Source organism: Sus scrofa, chromosome 5 (genome assembly GCF_000003025.6).
Source record: "Sus scrofa isolate TJ Tabasco breed Duroc chromosome 5, Sscrofa11.1, whole genome shotgun sequence".
NCBI classification, from domain to species: Eukaryota; Metazoa; Chordata; class Mammalia; order Artiodactyla; family Suidae; genus Sus; species Sus scrofa.
The window spans coordinates 47,882,926-47,904,432 of record NC_010447.5 but is presented as its reverse complement, the minus strand read 5'-3'; the positions used below and the strand labels follow the sequence as shown (position 1 = coordinate 47,904,432).

General features: G+C 39.5%; 1 protein-coding gene across 14 annotated transcripts in view; it reads right to left on the bottom strand.

Moving 5' to 3' along the window:
• The window catches only part of LMNTD1 (lamin tail domain containing 1), a 557,729-nt gene that overhangs the window by 495,469 nt on the left and 40,753 nt on the right, over window positions 1-21,507 (bottom strand). Inside the window, exon 1 of one of the 14 annotated variants that reach the window (XM_021092170.1) lies at window positions 3,843-8,551. The exons of the other annotated variants lie outside the window; for them this stretch is intronic. The gene's annotated coding sequence lies outside the window, so the exon portion shown is untranslated. Of the gene's footprint in view, window positions 1-3,842; window positions 8,552-21,507 lie in introns of those variants that run through there. 14 annotated transcript variants of the gene reach the window in all.

Below are 21,507 nucleotides of genomic sequence, written 5' to 3'. Positions count from 1 at the left end.
CTACTCTTGAAGCACGAGTATGTTTAACAAGCTACCAAAGAGAGTTTTTCTTATAACTCAGATAGCAAAAGTGTTAACTGAATTTCATCCCTTTTACCCTACGTTCTTCTGACAGGTCACGTTCATTTATGTGGTTTAATTTAGTCTCCCCATCTGGATCCATAAATCATTATGACTAAAGGCATGGATTCACATTTTTTGTGGGTTTTTTTTCTTCTGGAAGTTTCTAAACATAATTACAAGGAGTAGCAGGGAAAACACGTCAATAACATCATTATGGTTTTAGTGGCCATCTCTTGAGACATTGATCACATTCTGCTTGGTGTTGCTATTATTTCGTTTAAACACAGGCAGACTATGTCTTATTCATCTTTCTATCCTCCACAGTGCCTAGCTATGCACACTGTAAATGCTCACTAAATATTTGTTAAATTGCTGGCCAAATTACTGAATAACTAATGACTGCAGAAAAGAGTGGAACAAACCCCCTTATATGCCTTTCCCAGATGACATGAGGAACTAGATTCTAATGGAAGTGTTTAGATCTCAGTTAACTTTACTTTCAAAAGTAACCAAGGTCCTTCTCAATTAACTTTACTCTCAAAATCACAAATTGAAAAGAGAGAAAAAAAAATGTGAGTGTGCCTCTTAAATTTCTTAGAGGCCTTTTATTATCCTAATGAAAAATGAAGGACTTACAAAGTTTGGAAGATATTCAGAGTGGCCAGGTTTGGGGAGCGTTGTTTGGTTTTAGCATTAAAATACATTATCTGGAGTTCCCCGTCGTGGCGAAGTAGTTAAGGAATCCGACTACCCCGTGGGGTTGCAGGTTTGATCCTTGGCCTCCCTCAGGGGGTTAAGGCTCCGGCGTTGCCCTGAGCTGTGGTGTAGGTCATAGACGTGGCTCGGATCCCGCATTGCTGTGGCTCTGGCGTAGGCTGGTGACTACAGCTCCGATTGGACCCCTAGCCTGGGCACCTCCATGTGCCGCGGTGCGGCCCTGGAAAAGGCAAAAGAAGACAACAACAAAAAAAAGTACATTATCTTATCCCTTCTTTACCCCTTCCCCCACACACACAAAGAAGATGTTACACCTGAATAAGTTTGAGGGTACCTCCTAATTTCAGCCTAGCCCTTAAATGTAGTGCCTCCTAGAGTTCATCTTTGGCCCAATTCTCTCCATACTCTTCATGTTGCCATTAAAATCCTCAGTGACCTGAGTGGGCCTGTCCCTCTAGCCCCATCCTCTACCATTCACCTCCATATAACATTTACTCATGATTAACTGATATTCAGAGCTCTCCAATCAGCACATCCTGTTCTGCGTTTTTCCACGTCTGTTCACATTTTTCTTTCTACCTGAATTGCCTTCTAATCTCCTCAATCTCACTTCTTTCCCCCTTCTCTACCCCAGTCTTCCTTAGCCTGCAATCTGCTTTTCACAATCTAAACACTCTTCAGGCATTATCACCACCCAACAGAATCCATTCATCTACCACTGGGTTAAATGCAGTGCCCCTCCTCTGAGCACCCTGAGAACAACGCCATCATAGTCTTTGCCATATTTTGGAAAGTGTCCGTTTATGTTCCCAACCCATCCATTAGGCCTTGAGTTACTTGAATGAAGAGACTGTATATTCCTCACCTTGCTATCTCCAGCACCTGTGGATGTTCAGTAATTATGTGTTGAACTGATCTAAACTAAACCCTAATGCCCTTACTTTTCATTTTGGAGAAAAAAAAATAATCTCTTACATTTATATCCTTAAACTGAGAAAATTGGTTTTCTGCTTCCTTTTTATTTTATTTATTTATTTGGCCACACCCACAGCATGGAGAAGTTCGTGGGCCAGGGATCCAACACATGCCACAGCAGCAACCCAAGTCACTACAGTAATACCAGGTCCTTAACCTGCTGAACCACAAAGAAACTTCTCTTCTTTGTTTTAAAACACTATTTCCCCCTTTCTAATATGTTTCTTTAAGACTTCCACAGGAGGTAAGAATTTTATATGTTCGATAGAGGTGTGATATTTCTCTAAATCTAGTTTTAGTCTCCAAACCATTTTGAACTCATCAAATGATCCTTGGTATCAGTAACTGAAAAGAATAGCAGTCCAATTCTTTAACACTAAGCATCTGAGGAATGTACTCAATAGCACCAGTGAGCATGAGTCATGGCTCCTGGGGAACCCCCCAGTTAGCACACTATCCTCTCAGTTCTAGGGGAAACATTTTTGAGTCTCTAGTTAACTGAATGAAACAGGGTGTCACATTGTTTTGGGAAGTGGGGAGAACTCCACAGTCAGATTTTTTAGAACCATTTTATGTAAAGGGTATGGTGAGAATTCATCTTTGGAAAAGCACACAGAGAGCCCTTCCATCAAGCCTTTTAGAACACCCCCAAATCCACTGTTTGTAGTGCTCAGGGGATTAATAGATGGTGGAGACTGTTTACCATTCCTTTGATTGCTCTAGGGAAGGATTTATGCTTAAAAAAAAAAATGAAGAAAAGAAAAGAAAAAGAAGGGTGGGGAGGAGAAGAGATTGTTATTAGCATTCCAGCTTCCTTAAAGCTGCTGTATATGGTCTCACAGATGCAAATAAAATAATTCCAGGCAATGTGGTCCTTTATGTGGAGGCCAGCATTGGTACACTGAGGCTTCTAGATAATCCATGCAAACTCAGATGAACCCATCCACAAGGTAGCAGGTAGACTGAGCACTGTGCCATGCATTCCAAGCAAGAAATGTAATGTCTAATGAAACTTGGCTCAAACATCCCTACATTAAATATTTTATTGGGTATAGTGTTTATACACACTCTGGCAAAAAAATCTTGTCTTGCAGCTTTCCATTGACCTTTCCAGATAATATAACCTCTGGTCCCTCCAAACCCAATCTTAGAATTGCTATCATCAAAGATACTATTTTTTTTTTAAATATTTTGGTAGGAAAGGGACACAGTCTGCTTTCACTTCAAGCTACATAACAAAACCAAAGATACACCCTCTCCTTGGTTCAAAGAAAAAGCCCTAGACTATTAACCTGTGATGCATGAAGACAACCAGCTGACAAAACTAGCTCATTCTTTTCTGAATCCTTTGCTTACTATCAGTGGAAAGTATAATGCATTGAACTACATAAATATACTCCACCAACATGCTAATGAATTAATGACTTGAGAAATCAATATTTCTACTTCATATGAGTGGGAGTGATTCCAGAGTTTGAAATATCTTATTGAAACATTTGGCTAAAAAATATTACAGAAAATATTTACTATGAAAACATATTTCTCATCATCTTGTAAATACTTTGGTATTGGATAGAAAGTCTAAAAATTCCTAATCTCTTTTTCTTGCTTATAAAAACCTTATGGTTAGCATATCTTTTTTAAGACTATCAGAAAAAAATTTTTCAATATGCTTATGGCAAAAGTAAAACAGCTTATTAGCTATTTCAAAAGATACTAGTATAATAACACACACATACACACAAAACTTCTTTGCCTATTTCCTAAAATCAAAACGTTATGAAAGAAAAAGTCCAAGATGTTGAAAATTATTCAATGCACTCATCATCAAAATTCCAAGTGTACAAATGTTCAGTGGGGCAATACATTCAAAATAGCTAAAAGTAGCTTTCCAATAATGTTGACAGTGCAAAATTATTGCAATATTTGCAAAAGAGAATCGCATTGATGGAAGACTTGCATATTTAATTCATTAGCTTTAATTTCTTCCTGAACATCAAGGGGATTAAATTCATTTGCATCAGATTTTGGTGTTAATGCTGAAGAATTTATTAGCCCCTTTCCAGCATTGTGTTAGAAGTACTTACTTTCTTTCTAGATGGTCTAAGATTTTAACCTCATGGGTGCCAGGAAGTTTCAACAGAATATCAATCTAAAATCACCAGTCTTTCAGGCTTGGATTCCTAGGGCATCTGCAGCCAGATTTGTTGTGTGTTGTCCTAGGCACCGGCTGCACTGATGGTTACAGGGGGAATGTCTTTTGTTTAACTAGGTGTGGTGAACTGCATTAGGTATGAGTAAATAACAGCCAAGGTGTAATTGCCACTGCCTTCAAAACATTTATTGTATGAAAGTCTATGCTTGACTGGCTCAAGTATGCTTATAACAACAGACTAAGAAAAAAGTTCAGATGGTATATGGTTACAAAAACATGGTGGCAACTGAAAAATCTGTAGTCTTTCTCTATTCTGAAGATTCCCCCCCACCATCTTCTTTGTTCTGAGAAGGATGACCATGTTAAGATCAAAGCTCCAGGCCTGTAAAATGCATAATATAAAAGGCGTTTTCATGGTTGTCTATCAGTTCTACTGTCTTAGGGAAAGGATTTCATCACTAATTTTCTGACTCATTGCAGCTTTTTATTTTTCCCTCTAAGGAATTCTACCACACTGTACATTGTTTCCAGTATGTTGATGTATCTTCATGCTTTTGTTTTACAGATTCATTTTACGTGTAAATTCTTATCATATTTGCATCCTTGAGTTGCTTTTTGGCATTACAATGTTTTCTCCAGTGCAGATAAAAAGCCCAGACGTTGCATCACTCCCGGGAACGCGCTTCTTTGAAGTGAGGTCCCACTCATTTTAAAGGAGAAGTTTTAATGACAAGACTAATTCCAAAGCAAGGGTTTAAAGACTTGAAAATGGCCCATAAGGATCTAGAAATATATCCTATTTACAATGAGGGCAGCAGATATAGCAATTTGGTGTTTATTTCCATCTATTTTTTATGACAAAGGAAATAGTAATGTAAATTAGCCCTTTGTTTCTTATAAGGAAAACAGTAGCTGGCCCTAATTACAGACCATATTGTTTTCATTTAAACCTGAAAAATATGAATTTATAACTCCTTAGTAAAAAAAAAATCCAGCTATGGCCAACACCCTTAAAAAATTTCCTTCACATAACTGGCATGATTTTAGACTGCCTAGTTTCTGCCCAGTTTGCTGGAAATGTTCAAAAGCAGTAGTAACATTTCCTTTCTTAATGACAAGGACTTAGTCCAGGTCTTGTCATCAAATCATTGAAGCTGTTATCCAAATGTATCTGCCCAGATTCTTGTCTCTAAATACATTTGAATCCAAGACACTCATAGTTCTGACATATTTTATGTTTGCATATTAGATTATTCTGCTGTGCTGTGAAAAAGACATCTTCAGTGAAATGAAATTACGTGATTTCTCATTTTTTATGTTCAAACTTTCTATGATTTAGAATTCTCCAAGGAAACTGGTATCATTATCAACTGTAGTGTATTTCATGGCTTACAGGCCTCGAAATCTGGAGTTCTTAATCATTTATTTCTTCAGTAATGACTGAGGCCTTTTACTGTCATTTACCCAGGAAACACCATCAGGATTGGATGGGAGAGGGAATAATTAGTGACAGGTATAAGTAGAGGGAGAAATACTAGCAGTGTTGTAAGAAGCAGAGAAGTTATTTTTGTTGTTATTGAATCTAAAGTGATATGAACTAAAGAGCAAATAATGAAAGCAACAAATCTATGTGCAGTGTGAATATGGGGACTCAAAATATAAAAAGGGGAAAATAAGAAGTCCCTCTAATGAGGCTGCAATATGATGAGAGAACACCATTTTCAAAAGAAGCTGAACTTGTGAAGAAACACATGATCCCACTGGTGTTCTCACAGGAAGTTGGTTTGGGAAAGAAGGAAAAAGAAAGCTGGCAATCTTCTAGCGATAACTGGGGCTCCTCTGTTATGTACTCAGGAAATTCAACTGAACGAAAGGATGACAGAGAGAGTAGAGGTTTTCATACATTAGCTTAAGAAAGTTAGATTCACTATCCTTGTTCATGTTATTTTCACCATGTTATTATAAATATAAATCTATATGAGACACCTTCTCCCAGATATACATCAAACTTCTAAAAGTGATTATTTTTGAGGAATGATGTCATGGGGAATGGGATGGACTTCCACTTTTTAATTTGTATAATTCCATACTGTTTAAATTTTTAATGTGTGTGTATTTTACACAGTAAAATGTTCACCTATTTCCTTTGTAAAATTCATAAGAAACTATGATATACTCTATAGTTTTAAAAAAATAAAAATAAAAATCCTGTTCTGGCCATACATGCTAAGAAGTAATTGATGCTTAACTAGACCTTTGTGGCAAGTTTAATAACTGAAACCTCTTGGCTTTAGTTACATAGCGTTTTTGTTTTTTTTCTCTAGAACAAATAGTTCAGTAAAATTCTAACATAATATGGGCAGGTAATACACTGTTTCTGATGTTATTGCCCTTTTTTTAAGGAATAAAGATGAGGCACACCACTTGACTCAACCACTGCCTGCCAGGGTTTACCCATTTCCCTAGGAGAATGTCCTGGGCAGGAACCTCAGAGACTTCTTTCACTTTCCACGTTTGCATTTCCCTGTGGGACACAGGTGATGAGAAATACATACACATGGGCACAGAGTCTAAAGGACTCACACTTTACAATACTCAAGGTGCCAGGGGCTGAGTTGAGGCCAGGGACTAGAGGTGCCATGACCAGCCACATTGCTCTTGGCACCCCCATCTAAATCCCATCACTCCTCAAAAACTCACTATCATCATCATAGCTTCCGTTTTGGTCCTGGCCATACTGCTGATCATTTCATATACCTCTCATATACATTTTGTCTAAAATGTTATTCACCAAACTCTCATCCTTCACAGAATGTTGTAGACTCCATTCTCCAGGAAACAGACCCTAAAATAGAAAACTGTGCACTGGATGTTACAAGGTATGTTCTTGGGGTCAATATTTTACGGATGTTAAGGAAGTAGGATTTGGGAGAGGAAGCAACTGGACTGCACTGACGTAACTTCAGAGCCTCACTTGCAGGTGCTCCGCAGCTGGGATGGCCCTGCAAAGCTGTCCCTAGTTGAAGCAAGTTCCCCCTCCCCAACCAGTGTTTAGATGTTAGGCAGGGGCAGCACCTTGGATTAAGTGGCTCTTTTCAGTCCAGTGCAGTGACCAGAGAGGAACACTCACTCAGCTGCAAGACCTCAGCCATCATACTCCCAGGAGCAGGAGGCAGGAGTGCTTCCATCTTGAAGGGTAGATCGGAGCAGTGCTCCTCAGCCACCAGGGCACTAAATACATCAGCCTCTTTCTATAATAGAATGTTAACACTTATCAGGATAAATCATATTTATTTTGTCTGGCTGTTTTGTACACTCTCAAGGTGCCACTATGCATAAATATAATTTAGTTCCTTTGTTAATTCATTCAATTTCATTCAAGTCAACAACTATATGTTGAGTATGTGCAATATGTAAAGCTCTGCTTAGCTCTGGCGATACAAGAATGGAGAAGGCAAAGTGCAGAGGAATGACAATCATGTTATAAAGTATTGATTGAACTTTTACCAAGAGGCAGGCTCTCTGCATCTCGTTTCATCTTCTAACAACTTTGCAAATTAAATTCTATTTTCATCTCATCATTTTGCTAGTTGGAGAGACTCAAAATTGGAAGGGTTTAGTGACTTTCCTAACACACTCAAGCTAATAAGGTGTGGAGCAGGTTTTGAGCCCAAATAGGATAATTCTAGAACTGGAGCTCCTAGCCTTTCCATGAGGTTAATATTAACAGAGAAAGACAATTTCAGTATAAAGTGCTAAGAGCTGAAGAGTAACAGAGGAAGAACCACAGTACAAAATGATAAGAGCTAAAGAAGAATTTTAAGCAAGAATGTCCAGGAGAGAGCAGTTCATCCTGAAGAACCAGAGAAAAACATCCTGAAGGAAGATCTGGGTGATGATTAGGATCATCAAAGTGAATGAGGGCTAAAGAGCTTTCACAAACAAAGACTTAAGGTAGTTCAAGGTTACTAGAGCATAAAGATGCAAAGCACGGAGGGGTGAGTGGTGAAAGGGAGATGGAGACCGGCAGGGTCAGGGTGAGCCTGTTTGTGCTAAGGAATGTCTGTTTAATCCTAGAGGACTGAAAGCCACTCAAGGGTTTAAAATGAGGAAGAACAAGCTGGAGTTTGTGCTTCAAGGATCTCTTTCCTTAGTGGAGGATTGAGGGCACAATGCAATACTGAAGACTAGTGAAATAGCTGTAGAGGAAGGAGGAGAAAGCACTGATGGCTGGATGCTGACTGGGTCATTGCTGACTCACATAGGACATTCAGAAGGAGCTTGGGTAGGGAGAGCGAGGGCACACTATGATGAGGAAAGGCCAGAGATAGGTGTTTAATTCAGGTTCGCACTTATGTTTAAGGAGGTTATGGAACGTACAAAATGTCCAGGGGGCAGCTGGATATTCAGATCTGAAGTGCAGGTGGGAGTGGTGCTGGCTGTAGTTGGGAGATTTATTAAGATGTAAGTGGTGGTTAAAACTGCAGAGCTAAAAATGACACTGTGGAGGTTTTCTACACTGAGTGAGAAAAATAAGAAGAGTGGCGGACTGAGGACCAAACCTTGGGGAAGAGGAAGCAGAGGAGAATTCACAAAGGAGGACAAAAGGTTAGAGAGGGCGGAGGAGAGCCTAGTGCCAAGGAGGAAGAGGGCGCTTTATAAGGAAGAGGGCAGTCCCAGTGTCAAAAGCATGGGATAAATCAGGCAAGTCAAGCACTAGAAAGTGTTCAGGGGGGTTGGCAATATGCCAGTCACTGCTGACTTTTCCAAGATCGCCTCTTGGAAGTGGAGACAATAGGAGTTGATTACCCTGAGTTGGAAAGGTGAATGGGAAGTTAAGGGGGTGGGGAGGGGGAGCTGCATGGCATCTGTTCAAGGAGATTGAAGGGAAATGAGTGCAAGATGAGAGATACAGGGGACCCAGGGTCAGACAGTTGTTGCTTTTTTTTATTTTAAACATTTCCTAGATTAATATATGTCAGACGCAAGAAGATAAAAATGTTTGAGGGAGTTCCCATGTTGGGCAGTGGGTTAAGGATCCCGTGTTGTCACTGCTGTGGTTCAGGTTGCTGCTGTGGCATGGGTTTGATACCTGGTCTAGCAACTTCCACATGCCATGATCATGGCCCAAAAGAAAAAAGAAAAAGAGGAAAACCATGACTGAGATTTGGTCCCTGACTTCAAGGTACTCATAATCTAGTGCAGGAGACAGAAACATGAATAGCCACAATAAAATGTGATGGGAGTGGTGACAGCAGTGTGATCAAAAAACCAGAAGAGGGAGGAGAAAGCCTGTGGTTTGCTTAAAGGTCAGGAAGGAGGTGAGGTGGCAGAAGACCAACAGAGATCAGCAGAGAATGGAACAGCTGTGGAATGGCACGGCATGTAAAAGATGGGCGCATGTGCTGAAAAGAATGTTCAGTGTGGCTGAGGTGACACTAGAAAAGTAAGACTGAGTTCCAATTACAGAAGGCTTTGTTTACCACATTTAAGAACTTGCACTTTTTCAACTAATGAGGGACTTACTGAAGGGCTTTAAGGGCTTTAACAGTCGTGTTTTATAAACCCTTAAGAGAGGAGAGAGTGGCTTGGAGGAAGCAACTCAGGAGTTAGCAATACCAGTTGTTAGACCACTGTTGTTTATACTGGGGGAGCGACATAACAAGGATGGAAGTGAAGCTGAGGGATAGATTTGAAGGAAAATAAGAGATAGAATTCATCAAATATGATTATACTATGTGGAGGAGGCAGAGACAGTAAACAATCATTCCACATTTCTGAATTGGTGGATGGATAGATGCAGAAACTATAACAAGAAAGTTTTAATGTTTATAAGACATAGTAAGCCTGATCATGAGATGCCCGTGTGGTGTCCAAAAGCACAACTATCCAAACCGCCAGGGCAACATGCACATGTGGGGTCAGGGTGAGCAGATGGCAGTTAAAGCAGGAGAATGAACACAGAAAGAAGAGAAGGGATCGAGGGTGGAATGCTGGAGAATCCAGATGTAAGAGGCTGAAGAAGGGGGAAGTGTGTGCACCAGCCACATGAGAAATGAGGGGGAGAAAAGGCCTGGGGTAAGTGTAAAGATTATTAAGTGGCACCCAGCCTGGATTACAATGGAAAACTTACTTTGTAGAGGTTCTATCCACAGGGCCATGTGAGTTTATATAGCAGTGTGAGGTGACCCAAAAGGGCAGGTGAAATGAACCCTGGTGGGGAGTTTGCTAGGCACATCAGTCAAGAGAATGCAATGTCAAGAGATTTGGGGGTCCTAGTAAGAAAACAGTAGTCTAGATTATATAAAGAGAGACATTAGGAGTTACACTAACAGAGTTGTAGGTTGTTATACAACACAAACAAACAAACCTGGAGTTCCCATTGTGGATGCAAGTTCCATCCCTAGCCTTGCTCAGACAGTTAAGGATCCGGCATTGCCAAAGCTGTGCATAGGTTGCAGAAGCAGCTCAGACCTGGCATTGCTATGGCTGTGGCATAGGCCAGCAGGGGCAGTTCTGATTGGACCCCTAGCCTGGGAACTTCCATATGCCTCGGGTGTGGCCATAAAAAGAAAAAAATAAATGAATACATAAAATAATAAGGACATCAGGCAAAAGAAACTGGGTGTTCTAGGAATTCAGTATCCAATGCAGCAATAAAGTAAAATGAATTATCATTCCACTAAATCATCCTATCTTTCAGCAAACTTAAATCTTCTCCAACCCAGAAGAACACAAAAGATGCCCTTTGGCCTCATGTGGAGAAATGAGAATCCAGAGAAATTTTATAACTTTCTCATCTTGTACTAAGGGTAAAAATATAGAGAGTATAGAATTAATACCCTCTAAAGGGAAGCCCTGGGTCTGGGGCTGGGGAGGAGGGGGGCGGTACAGGAAGACCCAGTTAATGTTAATCCTTATACTTACCAGGTACGGACCTCAATTTGTACTCTGAACACATTTATGGTAGTATCTCTAACTTCAAATGGTTAAGGGATGGAGTTGGCAAAGAGTGACACTGTAAACATCGAGAAATCAGAAGCCTGTGGATCTCTAACAGGAAGACAAAAATGAGTCCTAGCCCTCTTTATTTCTGATAATTTGGTTGAAGTTTCACAGTCTTCTTTCTTGGTTTCACAAAAATAAGATACCAAAGTGAGATCGGAAGCAGCCTAAAATTATAATTTGAAACCCTTATGTAGAACCCATGGATTAATTCTAATAGCTCTGTTACCACATGGAAAGTACTTACATCATAAGGTTGAACTAAAATAAAAGTAGGAACAATCATATGTAAGGTTTGGCTACAAATACGTACATCATGTGGAACTGAGACATGAGTTGTGTAGATGGTGGAAACATGAGGATTCTCCCCCACTGTTTTCGAAAATGTTGTTATATTGTTTTTACAATAAAAAGAATATCCATCTGTGCTTGGCACAGCTAAGAAATATGTAAAGCACATTCAAAAGATACGATTCTGTTCCACTGGGAGCCTATAAATCTTTTCCACTTTTACGAATTTCAGCTCTGCTCTAACTTTGAAAATCAGGCCCTGAAGCTTTTCACTCAATCTCTGGAACAGCTGAGCCTCTGGAATTTTAAATCCCATGTCCCACCTCAGACCATAGCTGCCTATCTTTCTACTTCCTTCATGCCTTTACTATAATACTTGCTTTTTAAGAGCTCCAGTTCCTTAAGCCCACCTTGACATCCCCAGATCCTTTTCTTTTCTTTTCTTTTCTTTTTGTCCTTTTTCGGCCACACCCGCAACAGATGGAAGTTCCCAGGCCAGAGGTAGAATCTGAGCCACATTTGTGACCTACACCACAGCTGTGGCAACACCAGATCCTTAACCCACTGTGTCAGTCCAGGAATCGAACAGGCAATCCCATAGAGGTAAGCCAGATCATCAACCCACTGTGCCACAGCAGAAACTCCAGCATCTCCAGATACTTGACTCATCAATTCCATCTAGGACGACTGACTGAACTTCTTTTCATAGTTCCTTGTCCAAATTCCAAAGCATTGATTATCCCCCCATCACCAACCAGATGTATTGTACTGGAGGAACAAACCCCAATCAGGGGGTAACTTTTACCACTACATACGGCAGAGACTAGTAATTGCCTATCCCATATCCTTCCTTCCTAATAGAATCTATAATTTTTTTTCAGCACATAGCCAAATATTACATTTCTCAGATTCCCTTACAACTAGACGTAACCAATGAGATATATGCAGTAGTCATCTGAGTAGGGGTCCCAGAAAGATCTTCAAAGGGAACTGATTCATTAAGAAGGTCTGCTTCCCTTTGTCCTTTCCCCTTTCTTCCCTCTTCATGCCTTTGATTGAGAATAATGGCTGGAACTTCAGCAGCAATTTTATGACTATGAGGAATTTTTTTTTAATTTAAAAAATGTTTTTTGGCTGTACCTGTGGCATGTGGAAGTTCCCATCCCAGGGATCAAACCCATGCCAAAGGAGTGGCCTGAGCCACAGTAGTGACGACACCAGGAAACTCTGAGGAAATCTTTGAAAAGTCTCTGCATGCTAAAAATAGTGGGACAGAAAACTAGAAATAGCCTGAGGGCACTGACAATGTTGTATAGCTCTGGACTTCATGCCTACAGACTTTCTGTTTGTTTTATGTAAAAGAAAGTTTGTTTTATGTAAAAGAAAATGAACATCTATCTTTTAAAAGTCAATATTATCAAGTAATCGATACTGATGAATTGGCAATTCCTAATAGACAAATTACCTCCTTCATTCATTCATTCATTCACTTTTGTGGATTTGCTGACTGCCTGTTCTGAGTTAGCACTATTTGAGAAGTTTAGGTAAAAACAAAAAAAGTATAAGAAGGGTTTTAGAGTATAAGTAAATCCCTATTTATTCTATTTAAAGGAAGTCAGATACATCTTAAAAATCAAGATAAACTTCATGGCAATCTGTATTTTTCAAACACAGTAAAAACCACAGGCAATAAGCACGTGCATTATCATAGATGGCAGAAGGGAGATATGGGATATAGTGATTGGGAAAGAAGGTGATAAGGCTTTTGGTGAACTTGATAGAAAGGAGAAGGAGGGGGTGGTAGGGCAGGGTCAAATGGTTTCTTCTCAGGCTGGGAGGAGAATCTTGAGCCAGGGATCAGAAAGGAAAATAAAAGCATAATCTCAGGAGGGCACTAAAGGGCCACCGTCTATCTGGACTCATTCTGCCATGAGCTTTCAGGTAAGACGGCCAGCCTCTTTGTTCTGGAGCTTCCCCCCTTCAAAACTACTTGGAGACTGCTGGGTAAACTCTGAACAACACTGTCAGTGGCCACAGGATCTTTATTGTTGTACAGCATTGATCTTTCTTCATAAGGCTATTATGAGTAACAACTTTATATGGGATTAGGATTTCACAGCCCTCTGTCTTCATGTCCTAAATTGTCTGCTAATGCCTATGGGGTTTGTGCTGAATGAACTTTCTGGGGTCCTTCCTGACACAGGGCTTATGGCTTCCTTTGCTCAGTGTGTGTGCCTTACTATGTTTCTGTCCTGTGGTACTTTATCAGCTGATGTATCATGCTGTCACTAAAGGATTTGCTACAATCTTTTACCAAACAATGTCATAAACAGAATACACTCATTTTCTATGGTCACAGTTCAGAAAGTTACATACACTGCTATTCAGTCATTTAAGTTATCTGTGAGAAATCTTTCATATCTGTGTACCACTGATGTAAGAAAGAACACAAATTGACTACAGTAAAAACTAATACATTTCTATTTCCCTCTTTTCTCTCCAGTACGGATCCTGACATGTCTCTAAGTCTTCAGTTAATTGACCCTTCTCCTTAATTCTTTCTTTTCAGTTCCTGTCTCTTCAAATATTTAATAATATCAAATGCTGTTTCTCAGATTTCTTCTGCAGCCACTTAGTATTTCAGTGTAAGGTTAATCTTTCAGTAACTCAATGCCTTGAGTAAAGGCCTTAACCTGCACAAACACTTAACCTGCTTTGATTGGACAACCTGACTTCATTTTCTAAAACTTGGTCCTGTTTAAGGGAAAAGTATCGTGGACTGTGTGCTGGCCATGTCAGAGGCCAAACGTATTTTAACCTGTGGAAGAAAGGTCACTGGGGAGGCTCTTGGAAGAGAAGAGAATACAAATCTTAATTCATTCCACCTCCATGTTAAGGACCTATGTGCCCTCACACTTCATTTTGGCTCCTGATCCTGGAAGGAGGTGGCAAAAGATTAGGGTCCTTCTCTAACTAGAAGGCACTAAGGCCGATCATGTTCACCATAAGGAATAATCATTTAGGTAACGGCATTATTTTCAGATGTCCCCCATTTAAAAACCAGCATGAGGGTTCTTAGTTAGGTCCTTGGATAAGTTTACCAGATTCAGTGTTAGACAGGATGGGAAAAAAAATCCTATAAACAACATTTAAGGCAAACTCTTTCGAGTTTGGATTACATTATACAATTGTATACTGCATATTCCTATTCAAGTTCTTACAACAAATGAAAAGTTAACTATTCTACTGTAATTGAAGCCCATACCAGCTGTGAGAGGAAAATTCACCACTTTCTACCAGGAAGATTAGAGGCTGCTTCCAACAAGGCAAAAACCAGTTATTAAAGTTTTCTAGTTAAATAAAGGGTTACTGGGGATGTGTAAGCAATTAGCTCCTGCCATCATACACAGAATACATAAAGTGGATTGCAGAAGTGTGGGCACGGACATAAGTACAGCCCTATTTTCCCACACCTAAACTCATTTTCTTGCCTTTCATCTTGCTAACATCCACCCAAGACACCCCAAATAAGACACAAGGAAATTTAACACCTTTTCACAGAGAGTTGATGTGCATTCAGGATCTGGAAAAAGTACTTCTATCACCTACTGGCTGTGGATCATGAGCAATTCACATAAACTCTTTGAGCAACAATTTTCCATTCTATGAAAGAGTGTGAATGATACCTACTGTGAGGGCTTATTGGGATATTTAGCAGTAATATACATAAAGTATCTGGCAGATAGGCGCTTTCAATACATGACAAATTTCACTATAATTATAACAATTCTCCATTTTTTCCCGTAATACACAGACATACAATGGGGTAGGAAGAGACCAGGTGGGGGACGGGGCAATAATTCCATGATTTTGAGAAAGAGAAAGACTATAGAAACATATTTTTGTTACTTTATCATTTCACCATTTCAGGTTTAATACAGAACTTACCTGAGCCATGGATTTTACACTGAGTCAGCTTCCATCCAGAGGGATATATTACTTTAATTTCCCAGAGAACGGGCAAGAAATTTTCTTCAAGGGAAAGGGAGCAGGAGAGATTGCCCATCAGTCATATTCATCCCTAGAGACAGACCAGTCTGAGTCCACCCCACCTCTTTTTGCAAGAGCTTTGGTAATCCAGCCACGGGATGGAAAGAAGTGGGAGGAGGAGGTGAAAAATCCCTCCTTCGTTCCTGCTTACCACCCCTGCCACATACACACATCATTCTCCACCACATTATCTGCCTTTCCAAGGCGAGGAGCACTGCAGAGAAACAGAGCAGGGACTGCCTTTCTTAAAATACTACCTTCAATATCTGCCACTTTGCCATAACTCTGAGCATCTATAGCGGACGCAGATCCCCTAGAGGCTGTGCCTCTCATCCTCTCTGCTGCTGGAGCAGTTGCTAACTGATGATTCATGGTCAACTCCCTTCCCAGGAACTGCTCTCAATCAAAGAGCTGCCTTGCTCTCCTCAGGCAGCCTGCACCCAGTGACCACTGTGGCAGGGGAATAGAGGCTCTGCACAGCTGCCGAAATTCAGAAAGGGGATTTCAGTTCTAGGATTTTACAGGGGATCTGCTGAGGCCTCTGTTGCAATGGCATCACAGTGCAAATTTCTTCTGCCCCCTCTGAATGGATGCCCACTCTTCCATGCACACTCACCCCTGAATAAGTGTTCCTTAGAGCTCTCTGCAACTAACTTCCTGACAAAAAGGAAAATCAGTCTAGGAGTTCCCATTGTGGCTCAGTGATAATGAACCTGACTGGTATCCATGAGGATGTGGGTTTGATCCCTGGCCTTGCCCATGGGGTTAAAGGATCCAGCATTACCATGAGCTGTGGTGTAGGTAGCAGACATTTCTCAGATCTGGCATTACTGTGGCTGTGGTGTAGGCTGGCAGCTACAGCTCTGATTCGACCTCTAGTCTGGAACTTCCATATGCCATGGGTGCGGCCCCCCAAAAAAGAACAAAAAGAAAGGAAGGAAGGGAGGGAAGAAGGAAGGAAGGAAGGGAAAAAATAAGTCTACCAATGGCCTTTGACAAAAAGGGACAGAATCTGGTAGGACCATCTTGCCAGTGAAGCTCATGACCATCCTCTAGTTATGTGCGCAGCTGCTCAGCAAGAACCCAGAGGGAACCTGTGCTCACCAAAGGCTGAGTGGAAACCTGCACTTATCATAGGGGCAGCCCAGGGGAGCAGATAAACCTGGGTTCTAGAGCCAGCTGCCTTGGTGGAATCCTACCTCCTTTTCACTTGCTTGGTCATATGACCTTGAGCAAATTCCTTAATCTCTGTGTAATTTGAATATATAATAGCACCTATAAATTGAATACATACTAGTATCTACCTCAATGGGAACTCCCATACATATATGTATATATATAATTGTATGTACACATCAAATAGCACTCACCTCATTAGGTTGTTTAGGAAGATTGAGTCAACATGTGTAAAGAGCTTAAATTAGTCCTAGCATGGGAGTTCTGTGGAGGCTCAGTGGTTAACAAACCCGACTAGCAACCATAGGGACAGGAGTTTGATCCCCAGCATCGCTCAGTGGGTTGAGGATTGGGTGTTGCTGTGGGCTATGGTATTGGTGGCAGACGCAGCTTAGATCAGCATTGCTGTAGCTGTGGGGTAGGCCAGCTGGCCTGGGAACTTCCATATGCCACTAAAGGTGTGGCCAAAAAAAAAAAAAAGACAAAAAAAAATTAATCCTAGCACATGGTATACATTCATTAAATGCTAGCTTTCATAAAACATTTGGGTAATCTACATTATGTATCTTTATTTAGGAACACTCAGGTTACCAGAGCCCTGAGTATCCACTGCATATTTTATCTCCATCCTTCAAGCCAGTAAATTTCTCGAGAGCAAGGATTATGTATGTAATGATTAAAGAAGTACTAATCCATACATTCATACATTTATACACATCTATGTATATGCAAATGAACATGTTTATATGTAGAGTATGTGTATGTGTCAAGTTATCTAAAACTCTTATTTGTTTTATCATTATGATACCATAGAGAGAGAATCTGAGATTGTAATGACCCTGGGCAGAGTAGGTAGAAAGAACAAAACCACAGCTCCATTGAGCTCTCCAGGAGTCCACATTCTCCCCTCAGGCTCTGATTCCTCACTTTGAGAAAGCTCCTCTCTAGCAAAGGAATACATTAGAAAACAGGACACTAAGTCTTAGTCTGAACAGCTCTGGCCCACATCTAAAGATGTGGTACGGAGACAAAGGGTTATTCTGGTTATTTGGTGCCCAGAATTGTGATGGTTAATAACCCTTTTGATTTGGAGGGCAGAAACTCTGATATGTCATATCCATGAAAAGATTGAAACAGAGATTATATGCCTGTGGGCCTCAAATCTAATCCTTTTTAAAGCAAACAACCCAATCAAAAAAATGGGCAGAAGACCTAAAAAGACATTTCTCCAAGGAAAATATACAGATAGCCGGAGGCATATGAAAAGATGCTCAACATCACTAATTATTGGAGAAATGCAAATCAAAACTACAGTGAGGTACAACCTCACACCAGTCAGAATGGTCATCTTTAAAAAGTATACAAATAACAGGAGCTCCTGTCCTGGCTCAGCAGTAATGAACCCAACTAGTATCCATGAGGGTGCTGGTTCTATCCCTGGCCTTGCTCAGCAGGGTAAGGATCCAGTGTTGTGCAAGCTGTGGTGTAGCCCACAAAAACAGCTTGGATCTGGCGTTGCTCTGGCTGTGGTATAGGCCAGCAGCTGCAGCTCTGATTTGAACCCTAGCCTGGGAACTCCCATATGCCGCAGGTGTGGCCTTAAAAAGACAAAAAAAAAAAAAAAAGGTCTACAAATAACAAATGCTGGAGAGGGTGTGGAGAAAAGGGAACCTTCCTACATTGTTGGTGGGAATATAAGTTGGAACTTACACTATGTAGATAGGTTCATAATGGCATGTGTATATGTATGTGTGTGTATACATACATATATATATATATATATATACACACACATATTATATATATGTATATGTAAAACTGAGTCACTTTGTTGTATAGCAAAAACTGGCACAACATTGTAAATCAACTATACTTCAATTTTTAAAGTAATTTAAAAAACAAACACCAGATGAGTAGCCTTGTTGTTTTATTATCTCCAAACCAGGAGTCTTAGGTTGGTTCAGAGAACTTCTCCTATCACTCATCTGAGCCAGGATTCACATGCAGTTGTCACTCCAAGTCCTGGGCATACTCCCCTATTCAATGATGCTGATCATCAGCAGTTCGACGCTCTCTTCTGAGCTCTTGATTCACAGACAACTGAGTAAGGTAAAAAGTGGAGTCAGAAATACGAACTGCTTACTGCATACAGAAGATTATCTTTTTATCCAGAACAAGGACACTCACTCAGTATCAAAGGTGTATTTGAAGGACCAAATCTGTGATTCTTTAGAGACTACTTGATTTAAGCTATTGAACTAGAACACATTTAGTGTGGACCTATGGAACTTCTATGCTCTTAAACGTAATAAATTCAGCCTCAGTTTCCTATGAAACCAAAACCACTTGGACTCTATTCTCAAGAACTTTCCTGAACTAAGAGTCACACAGACTTCCTCAGTATGTGAAGGTAAAGAGACCTGAGGTAAGAGCAGCTGAATAATGATCCCCTTAGAATTCTGAGTAGGAAAATAGAAGAACTGTATCACCTGTAACTGCTTTCATGATTGAATCTCCTTGTGCCCTAACTTACCCAAAAACATTCACTATTTTTGCTGCCTGACCTAAGCATGGATATACCTGAGGAAGCAGCCATGGGAGTGATCTTCAAGGTTTTTAAAAATAACCTCTTAAATGTAAATATACAGGCTGCTGAAAAAAAGAAGAGCTGAAATAAGACCATTATGATAAACCAAAGAAAAATTATGACTATCATGTTCCACGAGGGAAATGTGAGTTAAGTATTCTTTGTTTGTTTAATACTCTACTTAAGTTTTCTTGTATGGGTAAAGCCATTTCCACTTCTTAAACTATGTTACTAGAGCCCACAGAGAGGCTCGAATCTAAATTTGTTAATAGGATGTACTCAGAGCTTAAATGTGTATATATGGTTTGGGGAAGCATGCACTTGGTTATCGCTAGGTGGATCTCACATTTGTTCCAGTTTGATTTGTGAGAGCTATTCTTAAGCTGTTCTACTTATTAGCTATTCTGATCTCTAGGGTGCCCATTTATGGAATGCTGGAAGGGAACATAACATTAGGAGCAGATTTTTCTTAAAGCCAAGTGGGAAATCTACATGAACTTTTTAAACAGAACTTTGAATGCACTCCAATCTGGAACACATAATTATTTCATGCTGACTGAAATCAAGAAGTAAATATGTGACTATACTCACAGATGTAATTACAAATTACAACCTGTGCCTCATCACTGCCATCTACTCAAAGATATTCTGCTGGATTTCTTAAAACGATGATTCCTTATTTCTGTAATTTAATGGGGTTTTGAGTATAATGTAACACTCTGCCATCTCTGGGCAAATTATGATGCCTGATGACATTGGCTGGAATTTGAAGAACATTTCTAATGACATTAAAATATTCTCACAAGCACACATAAACATTTTTTCCTCTTCTTTACTATTTATTTAATCTTCTTTTTAAAACCCAGAGAATAGGAATAGTCTATAGCAACTTCTGAATTCCTTTTCAGAAGTATGACTAAATACTGAAATTCATTATTTTATAAATATGCTTGAACTATTTTTATATAAATGCATGATAACCTATGTTTGTCATAAAGAAACTCATTTACCAATTTCCTGCCCATTAACTCAGTCTCTGGGATATGACTTCAGACCTTCCCTGTGTATATGGTATCTTCCTACCTAGAAAAAATATCATATCTTTGGTGAATTGGAAGTTTTCACTTATTTAAACAAATTTTAAATAAACCCAATTCTAGTACTTATCCCAGGTAATCCCATTGTTTGAACTTTACCATATATTATTTAGAAAATATTTATTTATCCTTGTCTCAAAGCAAGTCATTTATCCATGACAGAATTTCTTCTTCAATTCCTGATAACTTTAAAAAAAAAATCTTCCTCAAAACCTGTGCTCTGACCAAATGCTTTTTATATCCTTAGAGGAAAGTAAATCTTTCCCCCAATAAATTCTATTTCTTGGCATTTAATGAGTCTCTACTTAATCTTGGCTTCTAACTGCATTTCAGGTATAAAAATGGAGCACTCTAGGCTGTATTTTCCATTTTAGTAACCTCTTCAATGAATGGAAGTCATTCTAGAAATCAATCAAGAATGTCCTAGCATAGCACTACAACTGGAAAACTTTTTCTTACCTTTTCCCTATGTACACCAATCCTTATACTTTAATACTCAAATTAAATTTAATCTCTTCTGTGAAGTCTTCTATGATTCATCTTATTTCTATCGAGAATTAGCACATCCTGCTTGCACGAGCAAAACCAAGTATATTTGAGAATCAGTGACTAGGAACACTTTATCCTCAGAGACAAGAGGGCTAGAAAACTGGTTTTATGGGCTCATAGAGCCATTTTAAGGTGAATGGGCAGAATAGTAGGAGAGTTTTTGGTGAACAGCCTTCACCCCTCATTGCACAACGGCTTTGGATTCAAACAAATCTAGGATGGACTCATCTAAATGAATACAAATTTAATTACTTTTTATAGATATAGGGCTGTTTATGTACTCTATTTCTTCTTGAGTGAGCTTTGCTAGGTTGCATCTCTTTGGGAATTTGTCAACTGAATGTGTTGTTCATAACGTACCCTTAATATCCTTTAAATGTTGGGGCTGATAAAAACCAAAATTGAAAACAGACTCATTGGATGTGTAAGAAATATAATTTGTTGGATTTGTAGGGAGGTTGCCTTTTCCATTTGTGATATTTGTCATTAGTGTTTTCTCTCTCTCTCTCTCCTTTTCCTCTTTTGTCTGGATAAAGTTTTATCAAATTTATTAATTTTTTTCAAAGAAAGTTTTTAATTGATTTTCTCTTTGTTTTTCTGTTTACTCTTTCATTAATTTCTGCTCTTCATTCTGCTTATCTTTAGTTAAGTTTGCTTCTCTTCTCCTAGGTTTTTTTTTTTAAGATCCTTGTTTTGAGACCTTCCTTCTTGTCTAATATAAGCATTTAATGTTATAAATTTGTTTCTAAACAATGCTCTGACTCCATCCCTCAAGTTTTGTGTGTGTGTGTTGTGTGTGCATTTTTGAAATACTTTCTAAATTTTCTTGTGATTTCTTCTTT